At 33.5% G+C, this 22425-nt stretch overlaps 1 long non-coding RNA gene across 1 annotated transcript; it reads left to right on the forward strand.

Moving 5' to 3' along the window:
- The first annotated feature begins 263 nt into the window (after positions 1-263).
- Positions 264-16902, forward strand: LOC143076738 (uncharacterized). Its single transcript, XR_012978775.1, has 6 exons — positions 264-344; positions 2049-2222; positions 2783-3047; positions 4088-4266; positions 9944-10131; positions 16207-16902. It is a non-coding gene; the product is annotated as an uncharacterized LOC143076738 (long non-coding RNA).
- The last annotated feature ends 5523 nt before the right edge of the window (positions 16903-22425 follow it).

Below are 22425 nucleotides of genomic sequence, written 5' to 3' on the forward strand. Positions count from 1 at the left end.
TTAGCTTTTTTTTGCTATTTGAACTTGTTATTTGATATCTATGATTTAAAGGTGAATTATGTTTTTATAAATATTTTGTTGCTTGAAGACACACAAAAGGGCATTCTTATCTTAACATGTATTTGCGAAAAACATTACAATGAAAATGCTTATATAGAAATGTGGCATTTGCTTTGGAATTTAAAACTTAACCCTTTTTCATCAATATAAATATCATTTTTTAAATCGTTATGACAAATGATGCATACCATAGTACGAAAATCGATATGTGTATATTTAAGTTAGTATAATGTTTGGTGTGTATAACAAGACCGAGGGATTTTTAATAAGATCGATATATTTTTGTAAGTTGATCATGTTGATTTAAAATTGTACTAACATTAGCATTTAGCAAATATATTTTGGTATGCTATTTCAAATCAAAATGATATATGACTTAAACATTTTTGTTCTGGTTTAAAAATATGAGATATAAAGGTTTAATTTGATGTAAATTATTTTATGATTGTGACTATTACACACTTATCGTCAATCAAAATAAACGTTCATAGTACACACATCGATCAACAATAAAAATCCATTCCATTCACAGTATTTAAAAGGTAAATAAAGCGTTATTTCCCTCGGTGTTTTGAAACTGTATTTTTAGCTCATTTTTTTATGATACGGGGCGAGGATAGTCTCAAATTTCTTTAGCAAAATTCACTAACAATTTGATTTTACAAATTTAAGTGTATTGTATTCAAATAACTAAATTAAACATATTTGTCCATAATGGTACGCGATGAAAACTCACATTTTTTTTTATATTTCCCTGTTATCCGTTTCTATATATGTATGTTGGCGTTTGTTGTTGTTGCACTTCAAGTTCATGTTAGTGCTTTGTTTTCCTTCAATAATTGATTTGTTTCCTTCAGTTCAAGTTTGTTATCCATATTTGTTTTCTCTCAATCGACTTATGACTTTTGAACACCAGTATACTACTGGTGCCTTTGTTTATTTACCGCGTATCATATGAATACTTAAATTATGCAACCGCCTGTAGTTTGAAACGTGTCCATCATGTTGGGCATGTGTACTTAGTTTTACGTTACTATGATTGAATGAAGTTCCAATAATGGCAACAGTAGTATACCGCAGTTCAAAAGTCATAACTCGAGTGTCAGAAAACAAATCTGGGTTACAAACTAAAACAGAGGGAAACACATCAACTATAAGGGGGAAACAACGGGACAAACAAAAAATTACTGAACTTGGAGGAAAAGTTAAAAAGGAAAGTCCCTAATCAAATGGCAATATCAAAAGCTCAGAAGAACAATTATCATGACAATGACGGTATTGAATGGATATTTTATAATTTTCTGTACCACAAACGATTAGACATAACACATTATTCAACTGAAACCACAACAAAAAAAATAAAAAGCAAATACACGAATTTACACGTCGTATAGGAAACTACAAACAACTATGATGTAGATGGAAAGTTTGGATGGAAATTATGGACATACAATTTAATTAACAGACACATTGACTGCAAATAATGTCTTTTCCGTCGTTTACGTTGGCCGTGTTTTATCATATTCGTATGTACATGTACATGTAGTCATCTGGTAAAAACATATTCTATCACAGTCATCTTACAGTATAGATATTTTTAAGGAAATTGCCTTACTCTGAAATTGAAGCAGAATAGTTGAAAAAAAATCATTTACAAGTGTAGCATTGTTCTTTGTATTCTTAAAATTGTGATTTGTCTCCACATGTCGTGTGCATTTGTTCGACTTATGAATTTTCCATTGTGCTTCTTTGTGGTTCTTTTCCCTTATTGACACAATATGACTATAAATGAATTAAACAAACAAAATTCTGAGGCGATCATGTTAAAACTTCACCTTAATTCATCTTTTGATGGATGAATAGCTATACATGTATCACCTAAATTACTAAATATCTATAACATATAAACGAATACGTTTTCTCTTTTTGTATACCATGCGATTCGGATCATGCATGTTAAGTATTGCTGTATTTCTTTCATACTGTAGGTAGATATGAATGTTCCGTTCCAAGGGATGTACCAAGGTGAAACCTTAGAATGTTTCATAGACCGTCATGTTCGACCAAATAATGAGTTTCTACAAAGATGTAGCCACATTATAGATAGAGTTGTTAGAACTATACACCGACATTCTAGGTATAGTGTAAGTCAGGTTATCAAGGTAATGTAACATTCATACTCCGTTTGGACAAAGTTAAGATTATATTTGTAAGGGGGTATGCAGGGGTCAAATTTAAGCTTGTTTGTGTACTGGCAAGCCGGACCAGTGGACTGAAAATCTACCTGTCTGACTCCAAATATACTGGTCCTGCAAATATGACATTCATTTGACAAACACCAATATATAAAATGGTAGATGTTAACTTTTATTTTCATGCTTTCTTTTACATATGTGAGACAAGATAAGGAGAGATTATTGATCCTGTTTTTGATAAAGGCTTTGATAATCTCAATGATTTTCTTGATCAAAATCAGGATCAAGGGCAGAAAAAATATCAGCATTGTCTTCTGCAATCCTCAAGACAACGACCATAGGGTACAAGTGTATTCTTGACACAGCCATTACTATATATCTGCTCCTAAGTTTTATATAAAAGGGTGTTACAAATCAACTGTCACTGATAACTGTGTTTCATTTTATCTTTGCATTACAAATATTCTAGAATGACCAATTTTCTAAACATATATCTGAGCAAAATTATGATAAAGGTTCTATTCCAGGGAGGATCGCTTGGGAAAGGAACTGGAGTTAAAGGACATTCGGATGTAGATCTTCTTGTTGTTTTGAATGATTTTAAAACTGTTGACGAATTAGCTAGTCAGATGGATAATATATTAAATGACTTCTCTGATTACCTGAGAGCATGTGATGGTATAAGAATTGTAGGAAGGACTCCATATACACTCCAGTTCCAAATGATGTGTGACAGTGGCAACGATTGGCATGATGTAGACTTATTGCCGATAATCGATGTATGGAGCACATGTATGTTTTGTTTATATACTATCTGCCCTTGTATATTCACAACTGTGCATTTTGATTGCTCTATGTCCTACACGTAATTTTTGGTTTGATTGTTTTGAATTATTTAAAAACATGTTTAACTTGGCATGCATAAATCATCCCTGGTACGAAACAAAATTAAGTCACAACTCAGATCATACGACTAACGTGTAAAATGTGAGACTTCAAAACAGTACATAAGAGAGATAAGACACTAGAATGTCTTATCTGTCAATTTAATTGTTATGATGACAGTAAAACATATATAGTGGTAATTTCAGTCGTTTCAATGTTAGGTGCATCTCTATGTTTATTTGAGTCCGAAAGGGTAACATTAACGAGCATAACGTGGCAATTAATATATATAAACACCATACGATCAAGCAGAAAAAAATACTGCAAAAAGGAACTTGAAACCATGTCATTAAATATAGTTTGAAGTCGTCAATCTATGTCAATATTGAGGAAAAGCTCAAAATATTTTAAAGACCTTTTAGTTTCGGTAGTATCCGTCAGTTCACTGAAAAATCAGTTGCATACGACACACATACAATTTACTTATTCCCAAAACAACAGCTATTACCATAATGCATCTTGTACGGTGCTATAACCCAAGATGATTGTATTACTCAACTTACGGAAACGTCATTGTTATAACATGTAAGGTCCAATTGGCTGAGTTGTCTAGCGCGATTGACAACTGATTTTTTGGTGGTTTTTTTTTTACAGTTTTTCTTAATTTCCCAGATAAACCACTGTAGCAGATAAGGTTGAGAGATGGGAGTCAAGAAACAGGTCTAAACCTGCTACATCAGTATGAAACAGCCTATGTCAGAAGGCTGTTTTAAATTTGGATTGTTGTCGTTTGTTGTTATATTTCTTATTTTTGTTTTGTTCTCCAATAGGTCGTTAGTTTTTGTTTGAAATATTTAAATCACCAGCACGTCGTTTGTTTCTGGCTAACCGTTATAAAAAAAATCGTCTTATAATAAGTGATTCATTGATAAAATTGTATCTTTTAGGGTTGTTCGGTCTTGCTGGAGGTCCGACAAAGGCATATAAAGAAATGGTCGAGAAACCGCATCTACGAAAATATTATGCAAAATGTTTGTGTAAACTTCAGATTGAATTTGTGAAAAGTAGACCATGTCGAGTTAAAGATTTAATTCGACTTATAAAATATTGGAATAAAACAGAAGGGGTATGTATAGTTAAAAATCCTTGAAAACAGCTACGATACGGTTTACAGAGTTTCCGTATCAGCATATACCAGACGATACTAATGTTTTTTTCTGTGACAACATTGGTAAAATTTGCTAAATAATTGACCCGTATTTGTTTAAATCTGTAGTGCTTTATAAACCTGTTGTGTTATAAAAACATTTAGAATAAAGCGTGCACATAAACTACAATGTTCACAGTGTGAGTTTAAAACGTTACCGTAATTCTTTTATTTAGGGGATCACATGTTTACAATTATTCTCTATTATCAGTCAATTTAGTTAATCTAGTAAATTAACAGGTTAAACATATCACTCAGAATCACTTGAGAATAAAATGTATGAAATGGGCTGTATCTTGTGTTAGATCCTTTATGTTGAATACACTCGACAAACATTTAATTTAGCATGAATTTCTATATAAAAAGTTTTTATAAACTTAAAAACCACAGCACATCAATGCAAACAGTAATTTAGAATAATTATGGATGATGTTGGGAAGTACACCAGAGCAAAGGCAAACACGATTGAAGGTTGAATTTGAAATTTTGTCATCATGATCAAAAGCAATTAGTCTCTAAAAACAACGCTAAATCCAAAAGTTAATAAAAAATATAAATGTTCGACCTGAGTTCGTATTCAGAGACATATAAGATGTAAAGAGTGTATGTTCTTTTTCTTGATCAATATATTGTTGATCATGAGAACTAAGATTTAGCACATTTTTTGTGTATGCACATTCTATGACCTCGAGTGTCCTATTCAATTGTTAATTACTGCAATCCCACATTCAAAACGTAAATATTGATAAGGATCAGTTCTTAGCAAATCACAAGTATTTCATGATCTTATTGAATGGAACAACTCGCAGGATTTACCTTTTTATATAGGCTACCATAAACTTTCCAAAACTTTGAACAAGCAACGGTACCTTGAAACTACGTGACACTTTTTGCCTGCGTAGTTTCATTAACGATAATTGGATTCTCTACAGGTCTAAAACACTTCTTGAAAAGGATCAATTTCGGTCATTTTTCGAAATAGATTTGATCAAAACTTTATATTTGTCAACCCTGTTATAGTCCGGCCGATCGGTGAAAAAATTGCTCAAATAATGAGGAAAGTACCAATTTTTGCATGATGGTACATTTTCGTGTACTGAGCAATATTAGCTATGGACCCACCCTCAAAATTCAATATGGCGGCTTATTTCAAGATGGCTGCCGTACGTTCTAAAATATTTTCCAGTATTACACACACCACAGTGGATTTGATGCTGGAAGCACAAACATCAACATATTTGAATGACTTGGTGTACTTAGCAAGATTTGGTTTTGATCTATCTTTGAAATACAAAATGGTGGCTATTTTCAAAATGGCCGCCTTAAAAAAGAGCAAATATTCATTATTGAGAATTGGCATGAATATAAACACTTTATCGATGTATAGTGTCATTTAGTATCTGTCCTTTTTTATTTTGCCTTGCTTGTCATTTCATACACAAAGTAGTAGCTTTCATAAAAGACTGCAGTAGTAGCTTTCATTAAAAGCTGCACTATTTGTTGTCTTGGGTCACACATAAAAGCTGTGATTTGAGATATTAAACTGTGAATTGAGAATCATTTAAACACATATCAGTGAAATGGCAGGAATTGAGGACAACAAGGACAAGAACATTGAAATGACAGAAACTGAATCACTTGGGGATATGGAGAAACCCACAGCTGAAGACGCTTTAACAGAGGACAGCTCAGACATGACTATTAAACAATTGCACAAAGAATTTGAGCAGATAGTAAATATAATGCCCTAAGAACAGCTGAGATTACCGCAATATAAAACAGAGCAAATCATCACGAATTGATAAAATATGTGTTGGTCTCATTACGTTTCAAGCTGAACAGAAAGAGGCAATGCATATTAATAACGAACAGACGAAAGCAATATTTCAGCAACTTCAGCAGTCTGAAGACAGGATAGACCACAATAATTGCTTGGCGGAATTGATGGTCAGACCAATAAGATATTCAATGCTGTGGTGAGACGAATGGACAAGCTGACAACAACTGAGGAAGTAGACACAGTTTAATTTAAAAGTGCATTTGAACAGCAGGGTACCTTCCAACAACTGGCATCTGTTGTAAATAAATTAGTGGACAATTCAAATAAAGAAGTTAAAATTCCTGCAATGGACACATCATCTAAGCCAAAATTTGACCTTAGCCAGTACAACGCATGTTTACCAAAAGTACACAACAAAACCCATGCCTTGGGTCTTTCCCCAATTATAGTTCGCATGAACCAGCAACCGCGCCAACTCTGTTGAAGGTGTCTTCACCTTAAGTCAAAAGTCCTATGTCAGGGTCCTTGGCCCTGTATGAGACAGTTCAAATTATTCAACAACAATCTCCAATTACGAACATACTAAAAACGTCTAGTACCTATCAAGGATACCAGCAACAGGCTTATTTATCGTCTTACGCACACTTACCATCTACTATGAGTCAATAATATTTGGTTCATAGCAGCGCACCATTACAGAAACAATTGGCTGCAAGAGGATTCTATCAAGTTTCTCCAATGCTGAATGCAGGTCCTACTTACGGTATCATTCCCGTCGAGTCAATGGCAAATCCCACATTTATCTCTCCAATTATGACAACCTCGTCCGCTCCCGTAACTCTAACAGGCTTCCCATAACAGCAAGCTGACTCCACTGACCGATCTAGGAAAGGGCAGAGGAAACCAAAAGAAGGTGGCAACACCTATTCTTCAGACTCCTCATTGGAGAGAGAATATACCCGATGGCAAGAAAATCTTGGTGCAAGGGACCGGAGACGAAGCCCACAGCTCCCAAAAATGCAAAAAAACTCAGTTGGAGAGGATCCATGACTTTGGAGGCGTTCATTTACCAATTTGAACGAACTGCCGGTAGATGACAATGGGGAAACAGAAAAATGTGTGTAGGTCCCATATTGCAGGCCGATGTTGGCTTTGAGTACGCTCGCACAGATGATGATTCCAAGGCCTTAAAAAAAGCATTCATTTGGAGCAGCGCTTCAGCAAGAAAGACGATCAAACCAGATTGGAACCGAAGCATTCCGTCGAGAATGTAAAGACAAAGATTCTTCAAGGCATGTAATAAAGAGGAATCCAGAAAATTCCAACAAGGCGTTAAATCAACTAAAAACCTCAATAGCAAACCAGATGGCGATATATGGATAAAAAAGTGCCAATTATAACCATCGACAAGTCTACTTTGCTGATGGCGCAGTATCACCGACCGATAAAGGAAATAGGAGCAGACTTTGGGATAATGAGGGGCATAACCTCACACAAATTGTCACATAACTAGCTGATGTTATGCTTTCAACTAATCAGCATAACCGTGGATTGACCGATTAGTATAACCTCGGTTCTTCTGATCAAATAGTCATGGAAGATCACCAGTTCATGATCAATGGAAGATAACCTGATCAATATACACGTGGAAGATCTCCTGAGCAATACATTCGCGGTAGATCGCATGATAGAAATACACCCAAGCTTAATGCCTATCGATCAGCAACAACCCCACTAAGCTAGAGATCATATACTAGTAGTCCCTAAAGACAACGGTTAGCATCTCCACGGGCAAACTCCAGAAATCCCGGTTATTTCAGACAACGATCACCTTCACAAGGATACGAAGCAAATCAAAGTGCAACCCCAACAATGGAGTCTTTAAACAGCAAAGGGTCGAGCCAGTAGGCCAACACACGATTCCACAGTCTATTGGTCATGAAACATCACCTCATCACAAAATCGAACAGAGGCCCACGGCCTCGTCCGATATTGTCATCAGACGAACCATTTGAAAGAGCTCAGCAGGACGAGGTACTATACATGACCAGAATGTGAGCATGATTTTGGAAACTGATGCAATGATAACATTAGTAAATGAGAAATTAATTCCGGCAGAAAATGGAAATTTTGAGAACGTAACGCTACGTGGTTTGGGTTAACAGCTTGTTATTGGGAAGATTATAAAGAACGACTCTCGATATTAATAGAGCAAACAGACAATGGGATGTGTGCAAAGAGCCATTAACAAACAATGTTATACTTAGGCTAGATACTTTGGACACTCTGAGCGCAGTGATAAACCTGAGTACTCCCACAATTACTATCAACAATAAAGTGATAAATGAGGTATTTGTTAACGGTGGAAACGAGATTTCAACTCAGCAAATTTGCATAAAACGAACCAACACAGTTCCACCAAACTCAGAAATGACTGTTACCATTAAAACTAATAAAAGTGCTGACCAGAAGTGCATTTTAGGACCATGCTCGCTGAATAGTTGCGAATTGGTTTCGCACGTAGTTGGAAAAGCAAATAGTTGCCCCTTAACCATTTTAAATGATGACAATTGCCTATTCCACCTGAAGAAAGGTAAACCTATTGATTACATAGAATAATTTGACGATGTAGTGGGTACGGCAGATGAAAACGCGATAAGTGACGTAAGACGTGACATTGAAGAGACACGAGACGAATGTGCCCTCGGCACTGCCTCAAAGGTCAGATGAGTTACCTACTATTCCACCATATTTAACCGACCTATATTAACGTTCAATCGACTCATTTCAACCTATTTCATTCCAACTATTAAAACTGAAAGCGTTTAAAGAGTAACATGTAACATATTGATTAACATTTTGAATTTCGATATTTGTTTTTGTATATGCAGCGAAATTTGCAAATGTATGTGTTACAGAAATAACCAAATTATTTTTTTTATATTTTAAAATTAATTGATAACAAATTCAAGAACATGAAGTCCATTTTTGAAGAATCATTACTTTAACTTCCGAAATTATATAGAATACCTTTAGGACAACCTTGATATTTATACCGTTTTTCCGCCATCTTGAAAATGGCAGCCATATTGGATTTTTCAGAGTGGGTCCATAGCTGAAATCAAAGGGTATATAACCAAGAACTACTATGCAAAGTTTCATGCTTTCCTCATCAAGTGAGCAATTCTGCTCTATATCTGCACCAATCGGCCGGACTATTATCCAAAAAAAAAAAGGATACAATACATTAACACATATTGTTTTGGGAAATAATTTTGAAGATTGTTTTACATTCAACTGATCTGAAGTATATAGAATAAACTTTAATAAGATTTGTTGAATTTTAGAGATTTGTATTTATTTCTGTGTTATTTGTCACATGTCCTATTTGACACTTGGTTATGTAGTGCTCAGTCAGAATTAGGAACGGAATGTTAATACTGTAAAATTACATTCAGTAAGTCTTTTTTTCTAAGCACTTTTAGTTCGGTTTAAAATCAGTTACCGATTTACACATTGACACACTGACGCTTCATTAAATTTAGTCGTCATCATAAATAACACATATACAACAATAAGTACACAACATTTTTATTATTTTTGCAATTGATTTTTTTTAAAAGGAGTATTCTTTTCGTATGCTTTTACTGTTTCTTTTTTTTTTATATAGGAAATTGTTCTATTACATTTTATTAGAAATACCAATCTTTGCTATAAGAAGACATCACAAAATAATAATTGACGTATTTGTAATTAGAGTTTAATATCAATAAAAATAAACGGAACCTTATAAAACTGATGTTCATTTTTTTTTAGATAGGAATGTCATCATATTGTTTAGAATTGATTGTCATATGTGTTTGGCAACGAAATGATTTTTGTCAGAACTTCACAATGAGAACAATGTTGATGGAGGTTGTCAATCAGCTAATCGATATTAATAACATTGCTGTATGTTGGGATCAGAACTATACTGCCCATAAATACACACACAACTTAAATAAGTGAGTAGATATCCACAAGTTATTGTATATTTAAGGTAAAAGAAACGAGAAATGCTTAACCTATATTTTTTTCACGAGTTGATATTTCACCATACATGTTGCTTTGCATATTTTGACCAAACTGAAACATTTGGCAGCTAAATGCGAATTCGTATTTCACTATTTCCTTTCATTAATGATTGAACAAAAAAAAATTTTTTTTTGTTTTCTTTATCGCGTAGCTAGTTGCCCTTTAAACAACAACCAAGCAATTAATCTGGTTCAATGTAATATAAGACTTTATGAATTGGTCGCTCAACTACTTGTAAACGGGATAGAGCTTAATTGAAATCCTACCTTCAGCGTACTTATTAACGAAAAGAAATTTTAAGCAGTCATGACTTTTTTACACAATACAATTTAGATTTACGTATTTTTGTGAGGGCAACGACATTCCTGATGACATATATAACATTAGTGTACACTTGTAATATGTTTAAAACGAGAGGGAGTAGATACAAGTGGAACATGGTGCCTTTATATCACAGCTAGTTCACTATTTAGCTACGACCGTCTCTGGTGTGACGTTTTTGGATTTCAATGAACGTAATCTATGTGTTACTTGTAAATAATTTAATCCGGGATTTCATTTGGCAAAACTTTTAGGAATTTTGGTCCTTAAAATGCTCTTCAACTTCGTACTTCATTTGGCCTTTCGAACTTTTTTTCGATTCAAGCCTCACTGATGAGTCTTTTGTAGACGAAACGCGCATCTGGCGTATATACAAAATTAAGTCCATGTTATCTATAATGAGTTTATTTCATTACCAAGAGTTACTTAAAACGTTTACTAAATTCTTCAATATATAGAGAGAGAGATGTGGTACGGAAATTTGGCTGTACCTGCAGAAAACTATTTTTAACAAGATAGCACATCCCTTTTTACGGAATTATAATTTGTAATTCGCTATAAAATCAAACTATATAACATTTTTATAAACATATGCACATTCATGGCTGTAAATGTTGTTGATACATGTATCTTGCAATTGACATTGCAGAAGGTCATTTTTTCTGTAACTGTTCATGACGTCTTTATACTGAAACTATTTGATGCTGACTGTAAATTGATAACTAAGTATTAGATACATGCTTTTTTTCATCAGTTTTTATACGCCCGTCTTAGACGGGACGTATTATGGTATACGATTGTCCGTCCGTCTGTCTGTCTGTCCGTCCGTCCGTCTATCTGTCCGTCCGTCCGTCTATCTGTCCGTCCGTCCGTCTATCTGTCCGTCCGTCCGTCTGTCTGTCCGTCCGTCCGTCCGTCTGCCTGCCTGTCTGTCTGTCTGTCCGTCCGTCGTCCACACTTCGGACAACTACTTAAAAACGCTTCCACCAACTTTAACGAAACTTTGTTGCATTGTTTATATCTATGGACGTAAGCTTCCTTTCGATTTTTATAAATTGAAGATTTTTCGTTTCCAGGTTATGAATTTTTACCCTTAGAATAAGGGGGATATTCAAGTTTTCGTGCTATAACTCAAAAATAAAGGTTTAACAGTATTAAACCGATGTTCAAAACTCATAAATCGATAGAAAAAAACAAATCCGGGTCACAAACCATAACCGAGGGAAACGCAGTAAATATAAGAGGAGAATGACGACACAACATTAAAATGTAACACACACAGAAACGCTTCCACCAACTTTTATGAAACTTTGTTTCATTGTTTATATCTATTGACGTAAGCTCCCTTTCCATCTTTATAAATTTCAGATTTTCGTTTCAATGTTGTGAATTTTTATGCTTAAAAAAGGGATGATTTTCTAGTTTTCAAACAGTAACTCATAAACGCTTTTACAAAGTTTTGTGAAACTTTGGTGAATATTTATATCTCTTGACTTCAGCTACCTTTTAAAAATTAAAAGAAAATTAACCACTTTATGTCACCCTATGGCCTTCAACAATGTGCAAAGTCCATACCGCACAGCCAACTATAAAAGACCCTGAAATTACAAAATGTAAAACAATTCAAATGAGAAAACTAACAGCCTAATTAATGTACCAAAAAAATATCATTTAAAGCATAAAGACAAGCTTAAAGGGCAGCAGGTGTATCATGCGTTTAAAGCACAGCTCTTTATTATTGATTTTGAACTAGATGTCAGTGACTGCAAGTTCTCTTCGATCTGTACTTGGTGTTGTTGTTGCGATGTATAAGTCCCCTTCCATGTCCAGTCAGTGTTTTTGGAAGCTATATTTCTGCGAAGCACTTTCAATCTGTGTTTTATAGTTTGTTGTTATGTTGTACTGTTACACCACTATCCCACGGTTGGCGTACCTTCACACTATTTCGTTCAACCCCTCCACAGTCTGGATGTGCCAACCTAAGTCAAAAGCCTGCAATTCAGTGGTTGTAGTTTGTTACTGCATATCATATTTGTTTTTTGTGAATTATTTTCAATATATATCAAACCTTCCGTTGTCTCGTTTGAATTGTCATATATCGTTTCGGGGCCTTTTATTTCTGACTATGCTGTTTGGATTTTATCATGTTTATTCATGTTATACGGTGACTTATCGTTGTTGACGTTTTATTTTCATAATAACTCCATGGCAAAACAGAAAAGGATCAAAAGATAAACAATATTAAAGAAAACACAAATTAGAAAGACTCTGTTAATATAAAGTGTGAATCCAGTTTGTTCATTTTCAGTGTGTATATATGTCTATTGTAGAATAAAGCATGTAAAGGATGACGGGAAAAACTACGTTTGTTTACTTTTTGAAAGTACGAAATAATTGATTAAAATGTATGTTTTAACAAAATTTAATAAGAATATAACTTTCAAATGTATAATCACAAGATTAAAGTCCAATAAAGTGTAATCAAAGCTGCTGAATCCATAATATTTTTGACTGGATAATATTCATTTTAACTATAGATATGATGAATTATCACTGTAAGTGCAATCATTTCTGATGTGTTATTGTTTAAGGTACGATGAATTTTCATTATTGTTTTATATGATAAGTCGACATGCAACAACTGAAAATAGTCTTCAAAGATAACTTTAATACAGATGATATTCACAATGCAAGTTGGTCGTAGATTCTCACTTGCATACACGGGACTTGCCAAGTTCATGAAGTTACAGTCGATTTCGACATTGTGTATTGTTCATCGTTATTTTGTGTGTACATTGTTTTTGGGTTTTTTTCGTCATATTTTGTACCGTTCGTAAGTAAAACATCGAGAACAAAGTTAACGATTTAGGAGATTTTCAAACATATCTTATGGTGACTCGATTGTTGATCGATCCTTTTTCTGTATAAGATGTATAAAAATGGTATTACAAAAATTAATTATCCATCCATCCAGGCATCAAATGTAGAGCAATTGTTTGTGCCAGACGAAAACGTCACGACTCAATCAATCGTGAAATGATGATCGTTTTGTGACTGCTCTTAGATTTTCTAAGATGCATCCAGTAGAGCTTTTTTCACAATGCTTGTAGTTAAATGGTTTGGTTGGCTTGTTTGCTTTTTAGTATAAATGTGTGCTCAATCTTAATTACAATGCCTAAGCAAACATAAATATAAACAAAACAAGCAAGCCATAAGTATGTGATGTATATTTAGACTGAAATCGAAAGCTGCTTTTCTGGTAGCAACCATTTGATTTTCGAGGGGGGAAGGGGGCTATTGATATATGGATATTTAAAAAAAATCTGGTAAATGTGGAATAAATTATTTTCCCTCTCAAAAAGTAATAATCCCTAATTGATTTACTTAGTGCTAATAACTTCCCTTTACTTGAAATGGCACATTAGTTAAAGGGGCACTAGCTGTCAAATTCATGGTCACCGATTTGACTCAAATTCTCATATTTGATTTATAACAATGTAAAACATTTATCCAAACTACCAAAAGTCTAAAATAAACAGTATACAGAGCATGGCGTAGATAATATGTAGGTTCGTTTCGTGTGTATGTTAGTCCAGACGCCATCTAATTAACTATTGATTTGACCTCAGATTACCATATAAGCGATGTAAACATAAATAACGATATGAATAGATTAAACCAACACGTGTAATTAGATTTTATAGGTCTGTTTGATTTTATCTTATAGATTAAACATTTATGTGTCTCATTGTTTTTAACCGTATAAGAATGATTTTATATAGATCGAATCAGTAATCCAATGATTTACCGTAGTTTCACTTTCATTGTTGACATTCTTTTTCTTTAAATAACATGTACACGTATAATGCATGCGTTGTCAATCTCTTGCTAGGGGTTAAATTGAAGTTCACATGAATACGGATTTAATGAGGTCGACTAATTCACTTGCAAGTGAAACAGTAATTATCAATGTTTCATCGCTTAATTTGACAAAATTGAACCATTTGGCTGCTAAAAGCGAATTATTATTTCATTATTTCACTTTCATTATTGATTGAACAAAAAAAATCTTGCTTAAGATTTTTTATATATCTCGTAGCTAGTGGCCCTTTAATATAACAATAGATTTTATTTGGAAAAAGAACTATATTAATATTTTATTGACGAAAATGTGTATAAGTCTAATTTTCAAAATTTTCTTGGGGGTGGGTGTGGGGGCCTGCACCCTAACCCTCCCAACAGGTTCGGATCACTACGTGAAAAAAAATATTTGTTTTTTCAAAAAAAGTACAAGTTTTTTTGCCTAAAAAAATAACTTTCTTTGCCTCAATGTAAAACAAAAGTTTGTCTCCAAAAAAATTCCAAAGCGACACGCCCCCCCACCCCCGAATTTCAATTGGCTGCTGCATTGGCTGTCAAAGATATATGTATACAATGATGACGTATCGACGGAAAGGATATATTTAATCCTACATATAGATCTGGGTCTGAATAAATTATCAGAGAAAATAGAATTGACAATTAGCCATAAATGTCATTTTTAAGGAATTTATTGACATACGTGTACTCAGACTTTTACTCACAAATTATGCATACATAATCAATCCTTCTGACTTCATAGAATATGTTAGAGAGTCGGCTAAATTACGACTTTATATGATGAAAATTACTCAAAATCTTTCTGTGAAAATGCATTGCATATACAACAGTAATTAATCGCTCTACAGTGAAAATGAAAGTCTGGTATCATTATTCAACAGTAAACATGAATTGCATTATAAAGACAACATAGTGGAATTTGATTTAATACCAACAAGCTGAACAACAAAACCTGTTTTAGGTTATACTACAATATTAACCATGTTAAAAGGTACATTTTTCTACAAATGAAACTTGACTGCTACTTTTAAAACTCTTGCATGCTCTGTTCGTGAACTATGCTTAATAGTTACCTATCTGTTTATCAATGTTACACCTGGATTGCTGTAGGCGCATTTAAAACCAGTCCACATCAAATGCATTTATCATGAATTTATAACCTGTTTCAGTATATACTACATTATTAATCATGTTAAAACGTACATGTTTCTACAAATGAAACTTGACTCTACTTTTAAAACTCTTGCACGCTCTGTTCGTGAACTATGCTTAATATTTACCTATCTGTGTATCAATGTTACACATGGATTGCTGTAGTCGCGATTAAAACCCGTTCACATCAAATGCATTTATTATGAAATTATAAAAACCGTATATATTGTATATAATTTCTTTTTATATTGAAAAATCTGAATTTGTCGTCTGTTTATTAATCATTCTACATAAGAAATTCATCACGAATACAGTGAAAATGGCATTTCAGGCTTCGCACATTACATACACAGAAGACTGGGCAATACTCTTATGCTTCCAGGAAAATGCACTCTAATTAGGTTCATAAGAATATAAAGAGTTTTTGTTATTCGTGTATAATATTTTAACACTACGATTTTAGTGCGCTGCTTGAATACAAAGTAGCAAAAGATCTCATACAAAGATGAGTAGCAAAACAAAACATGTTCCTTTCAAAACGAGTATTTTCAATATAAAAGATAAATGTAAATTGAATTAAATCTTCATTCCTTTACCACATGTATAAAATACTGCATCTGTTCATTGATAAAACTTCAAAATATATTTTACAGAAAGCCACCATATATCTTAGATCCAGCAAATCCCTTTCATGATCTTGTACCAGGAACACAATTTGACTGGATGCATTTTCACAACAACTTCAGTCATATACAAGAGCATGCCAGGACTCTCAAAATGTTGTTAAGCGGCGTTCCAGAAACGTGGGACTGGTATAGAAAATGGTTTGCTGTGATTTGTTGTTGTCTTTTCCTGTGTTTGTTGGTCATAAGATTCAGGCAAATATTCAATTTCGTCTTTATTTCGATAGCGAAAAGCTATTTAGAAATAGTGAAGTCTTTGATGGACTTAATCATTTCTGCAACTCAAACTCAAATCACTCAATCTATAAATTCAAAGAAGGTTGATGTTGGAGAACTTGTCCCATTGGAAGATCAGTCAAAAGATTCACGATATAAATTAAAGCTTGGCATTGCTGCATTAATTGGAATGTGCTTTTTTGAATTTGCTTACAACACATACACAGTCACAACAAATGCAATGAAGCTATGGAGATTATGTAGTGTTTTAGGACGAAGATATGTGATAAGAAGAATAAAACATATATTTCTACCTTTTAGAAAATGAATGTTTCAAACAACAATTCTGTATGAAATAAATTGTTATCAAGATTCAGATCTAAAACTTGTGATATGATTTTTTGTTGAATATAGTATATGGTAGCTTACAAATATGATATTATATGTCGTCTTTGTGTGCATTTTAAAACGTATAGATCGTTGATCTAGGAACCCCTTCTACGGTATTCACCAAGAAACGAAGTTTGACTGGATACATTTTCACTACTTCAAACCTATATAAGTACATGCTAAGGATCTCAAAATCATGTTAGACATCTTAATAAAGTCATAATCTCCCTGCATATATAGCAGTTACAAAAATTTCAATGTAAGACACACCATATAAGTTATAGTTTAAGATATCAAATTACAAGTTCCTTGTGATATATGCTCAAATAGTCTAATACTAAATCATCATCTTATACATCAAACTTATATATTTAAGGGTAGAAATACGAAGCTACATTGTTTATCCTGTGTTTTAAAACGCACACTTACGTAGATTAATTATCGTGAATAGTTTGTTGACGTAAAGAGACAATATTTAATGAACATGTACATATGCCTTTCTTATCATAAAAGAAAAACTGTTGCTTTTTCGAAAAAAGCCTATACATAAAATTGAGAATGGAAATGGGGAATGTGTCAAAGAGACAACAACCCGACCAAATAAAAAGCAACAACAGCAGAGGGTCACCAACAGGTCTTCAATGTAGCGAGAAATTCCCGCACCCGGAGGCGTCCTTCAGCTGGCCCCTAAACAAATATATACTAGTTCAGTGATAATGAACGCCATACTAATTTCCAAATTGTACACAAGAAACTAAAATTAAAATAATACAAGACTAACAAAGGCCAGAGGCTCCTGACTTGGGACAGGCGCAAAAATGCGGCGGGGTTAAACATGTTTGTGAGATCTCAACCCTCCCCCTATACCTCTAACCAATGTAGTAAAGTAAACGCATAACAATACGCACATTAAAATTCAGTTCAAGAGAAATCCGAGTCTGATGTCAGAAGATGTAACCAAAGAAAATAAACAAAATGACAATAATAAATAAATAACAACAGACTACTAGCAGTTAACTGACATGCCAGCTCCAGACTTCAATTAAACTGACTGAAAGATTATGATTTCATCATATGAACATCAGGCACAATCCTTCCCGTTAGGGGTTTAGTATCATACCATCATAACATATATGAGAAGAACATAACCCGTGTCATGCCAACAACTGTATTTTAGAATAAATGTGTTTAGTTCCGATGCAAAGACCTTATAAGTGACTCAATATTAACGCCAAAATATGCAATCTTTAATGACTTGACAACAGTATCGTAATTATATCCCTTCTTAATAAGTCTATTCAAAGGTTTTGTAAGTTTCTGAGGTGAATACTGACACCTTTGTGCTTTATAAAGAATATTACCATAAAAAATTGGATGTGAAATACCTGAACGTATTAGAAGTCTGCATATACAGTTCAAGTAAATCTCTTTTATATATAAACTTTAAACTACAACTTAAACCACCTTACAAATAAATCAGCGTCCTTCTAAGACATTTACCCTGGAATTTGACAACAGTGGTCATCTCAGTACTTGAATACATGACAACAGAAACAATTTCAGCCGTAATATACCAACTTTATTCGTGTATGGAGTACACATCTCTCAACTTCTAAGACTTTGAAAAATGTCATCGGTGTCTAAGAAATATATTTAATGAGCCAGGATTGTAACTCATCTTTTTTCTCTAAAAAGTTGGCCAGAAAGTACCAAGAGCTATTACATATCTATTCAGTGTCTACTTCACAAAAAAATACACGATCGTCTTTAGTTATAGATTATAGGTGCTGAAGTTGTGTATCTTTGATTTTTTCTTTAACTTCGCCTTTGTGTCATTTTTATGCCCCACCTACGATAGTAGAGGGGCATTATGTTTTCTGGTCTGTGCGTCCGTTCATCCGTTCGTCCGTCCGTTCATCCGTCTGTCCGTCCGTTCGTTCGCCCGTCTGTCCTGCTTCAGGTTAAAGTTTTTGGTCAAGGTAGTTTTTGATGAAGTTGAAGTCCAATCAACTTGAAACTTAGTAAACATGTGCCTTATGATATGATCTTTCTAATTTTAATGCCAAATTAGAGTTTTGACCCCAATTTTACGGTTCACTGAACATAGAAAATGATAGTGCAAATTTCAGATTAAAGTTTTTGGTCAAGGTAGTTTTTGATAAAGTAGAAATCCAATCAACTTGAAAATTAGTATACATCTTCCCTTTGATAAGATCATTCTAATTTTAATGCCAAATTAGAGAATTTATTCCAATTTCACGGTTCACTAAACATAGAAAGTGATAGTGCGAGTGGGGCATCCGTGTACTGTGGACACATTCTTGTTGGTATAATGTTTCATTTGTTCGTATGATTGTTTGCGTGTTTCGATATTTATCCATCCCGGTTTTTTTTCTTTCTATTTTTACTTTGGGCCATCCTGATATAGTTGGTCCTTGGATACTATTCGGATACAAAGAGTTTTTAGAGATTTTTTTTTCTTTCAACGAATGAAGTGTACATATTTACTAGATAACATTTTTGTTCGCTTTGGGGATTCCGTATATCGTCAGATTATCGGAATTCCAATGGGGACTAACTGTGCACCACTTATTGCGGACCTGTTTTTGTATTGTTATGAGTTACAATTTATGACAAAAATAAGCAAAGACCCATCGAAACAACATCTGATAAACAAATTTAATAATACTTTTAGATATTTGGATGATATTTTGGCTCTCAATAATGACGACTTCAGTATGTATATTAATGAAATTTATCCTGTTGAACTTACTTTAAATAAAGCCAATACTAACAATGACCACTGCCCTTTTCTCGATCTTGATATCTATATCACTAATGGAAAGCTTAATACTAAAATTTACGATAAAAGGGATGATTTTTCATTTCCTATCGTTAATTATCCGTTTTTAGATGGTGACGTTCCCTTGTCACCATCTTACGGTGTTTATATATCTCAACTTGTACGATTCGCTCGTGTATGTAACAATGTTTTAGATTTTAACGAGAGAAATTTATATATTACTGAAAAATTATTACAGTAGGGTTTTCGATATCACAAACTAGTCAAAACATTTACTAAATTTTATCATCGGTATAAAGACATCATTCGTAAATATAGCTCAACATGCAGACTTCTAATACGTTCAGGTATTTCACATCCAATTTTTATGGAAATATTCTTTATAAAGCACAAATGTGTCAGCATTCACCTCAGAAACTTACAAAACCTTTGAATAGACTTATTAAGAAGGGATATAATTACGATACTGTTGTCAAGTCATTAAAGATTGCATATTTTGGCGTTAATATTGAGTCACTGATAAGGTCTTTGCATCGGAACTAAACACATTTATTCTAAAAAACAGTTGTTGGCATGACACGGGTTATGTTCTTCTCATATATGTTATGATGGTATGATACTAAACCCCTAACGGGAAGGATTGTGCCTGATGTTCATATGATGAAATCATAATCTTTCAGTCAGTTTAATTGAAGTCTGGAGCTGGCATGTCAGTTAACTGCTAGTAGTCTGTTGTTATTTATGTATTATTGTCAATTTGTTTATTTTTTTTGGTTACATCTTCTGACATCAGACTCGGACTTTTCTTGAACTGAATTTTAATGTGCGTATTGTTATGCGTTTACTTTTCTACATTGGTAAGAGGTATAGGGGGAGGGTTGAGATCTCACAAACATGTTTAACCCCACCGCATTTTTACGCCTGTCCCAAGTCAGGAGCCTCTGGCCTTTGTTAGTCTTGTATTATTTTAATTTTAGTTTCTTGTGTACAATTTGGAAATTAGTATGGCGTTCATTATCACTGGACTAGTATATATTTGTTTAGGGGCCAGCTGAAGGACGCCTCCGGGTGCGGAAATTTTTCGCTACATTGAAGACCTGTTGGTGACCCTCTGCTGTTGTTTTTTATTTGGTCGGGTTGTTGTCTCTTTGACACATTCCCCATTTCCATTCTCAATTTTATATTTACCATGTTTACGGTATATAATATCCACGACAAAAACTTTTTTCCGTCTTATTTGTCAATTCACCATCAACGACAACAACGTTTTGTTGGTGACATTGTTGAATTGACTACTTATTACACAGACTATTTTGTAGGCGACATTGTTATATTTATACGGCATGCTTGTTTGAAGTCAGTTGTGTTGTATATATTTGCTTTATGTTTATACACAGTTGTGACTGCTGGATCAAATTATTGTCACATTATACAACATTATGTTTGTTTAAGTGGCTCATCCACTTTTGTCAAAATGACGATCTATAATTATCTGTGATACAACTGGGAGGTCGATCTAGCTGGAAAAGCAGGACAAACAAATAGTTTCCACGTTAAAAAAAATAACAAAATCAGGAATATGAGTTATTGATTAAAACCGTACATTTTCCAGTCTTTACTGATGTTATCTTTTTCTGATTTGTCATGCAGGTCAGTATTTGTAGCATAATATTTTACAAACAAACATGACATGCATCTCGGTATAAAGAAAGGTGCAGCAAAGATTAGGGAGTAAAATTTCGAAAAGTTAAAAATTTTAAAACCCACATTATAACTTCTTACACAAAAAAAGACAAAAAATCAAAACCAATCAGAATTGGTGAACAATTTCTGGGTTTCCTTTTGGAATTCTTTAAACAAAATCGATATTAAAGTTTTTTGATATATAAATAAACGTTTTCAAGTAATGATATACCATTTGGACGAGGAAGAATAAATTAGTTTAATCAGAGAGAGAAAACCAGTCAAAACAGTAAACGCTCAGTTTTACCTCATGGAATGGTAAGATTAATTCAAATTACACTTATTTCGTTTTTATCTAATTCTTTTGTAGGACCTTTCGACAAACATACTGTGGATTCATTATTGTTCGTTGGATATCAATTTTCGGTGGTTTCGTGGAACAAGGTGAACCACGAATTCAAATGATCAACGAATAACATATTTTCAATAGGTTTTGTATACAGAGATTGGCAAAACCATGAAATCAAATATCCACAAATATGAAAGTTTTCAGCAATCCACGAAAATTGATACCCACGAAAATAAACGAATTCACAGTAGTGAAAAATCAAATATATGAATACGACAGGGCATTTAAACAGAATGTCTTAAACACAACTTACACCGCTACTTTTGCATAGGTACTATTTATGTACTAAACATTTGTAGTACTGGAAATCTACTTTTAATATTCAGTACTATTTTGTTACTCTAAAATTATTGTAATATTTAGGTACCTGTATTTTACAGTACTTCATTTGTACTTGAAATTTAGGTACTACAGATTTTTGGTTACTACCGTTACATTTTCAGCATTTTGAAAGTTTTTCTATTTCATATCTCTTAAAGTTATGATTTTCAAACATAGAATATTGTATTATTTCTGTACCAAAATATTTAGCACAAATCAAGTACTGTAAAATACAAGTGCCTAAATATTACAATAGTTTTAAAGTAAAGAAATAGTAAATTTCCTGTACTGCATTTTTTAGTACAGAAATAGGACCTAGGCAAAAGTAGCTGTGTACCACACAATGTATAAAATTACGATTTTCGGA

Source organism: Mytilus galloprovincialis, chromosome 5, assembly GCF_965363235.1.
Source record: "Mytilus galloprovincialis chromosome 5, xbMytGall1.hap1.1, whole genome shotgun sequence".
Classification (NCBI taxonomy): domain Eukaryota; kingdom Metazoa; phylum Mollusca; class Bivalvia; order Mytilida; family Mytilidae; genus Mytilus; species Mytilus galloprovincialis.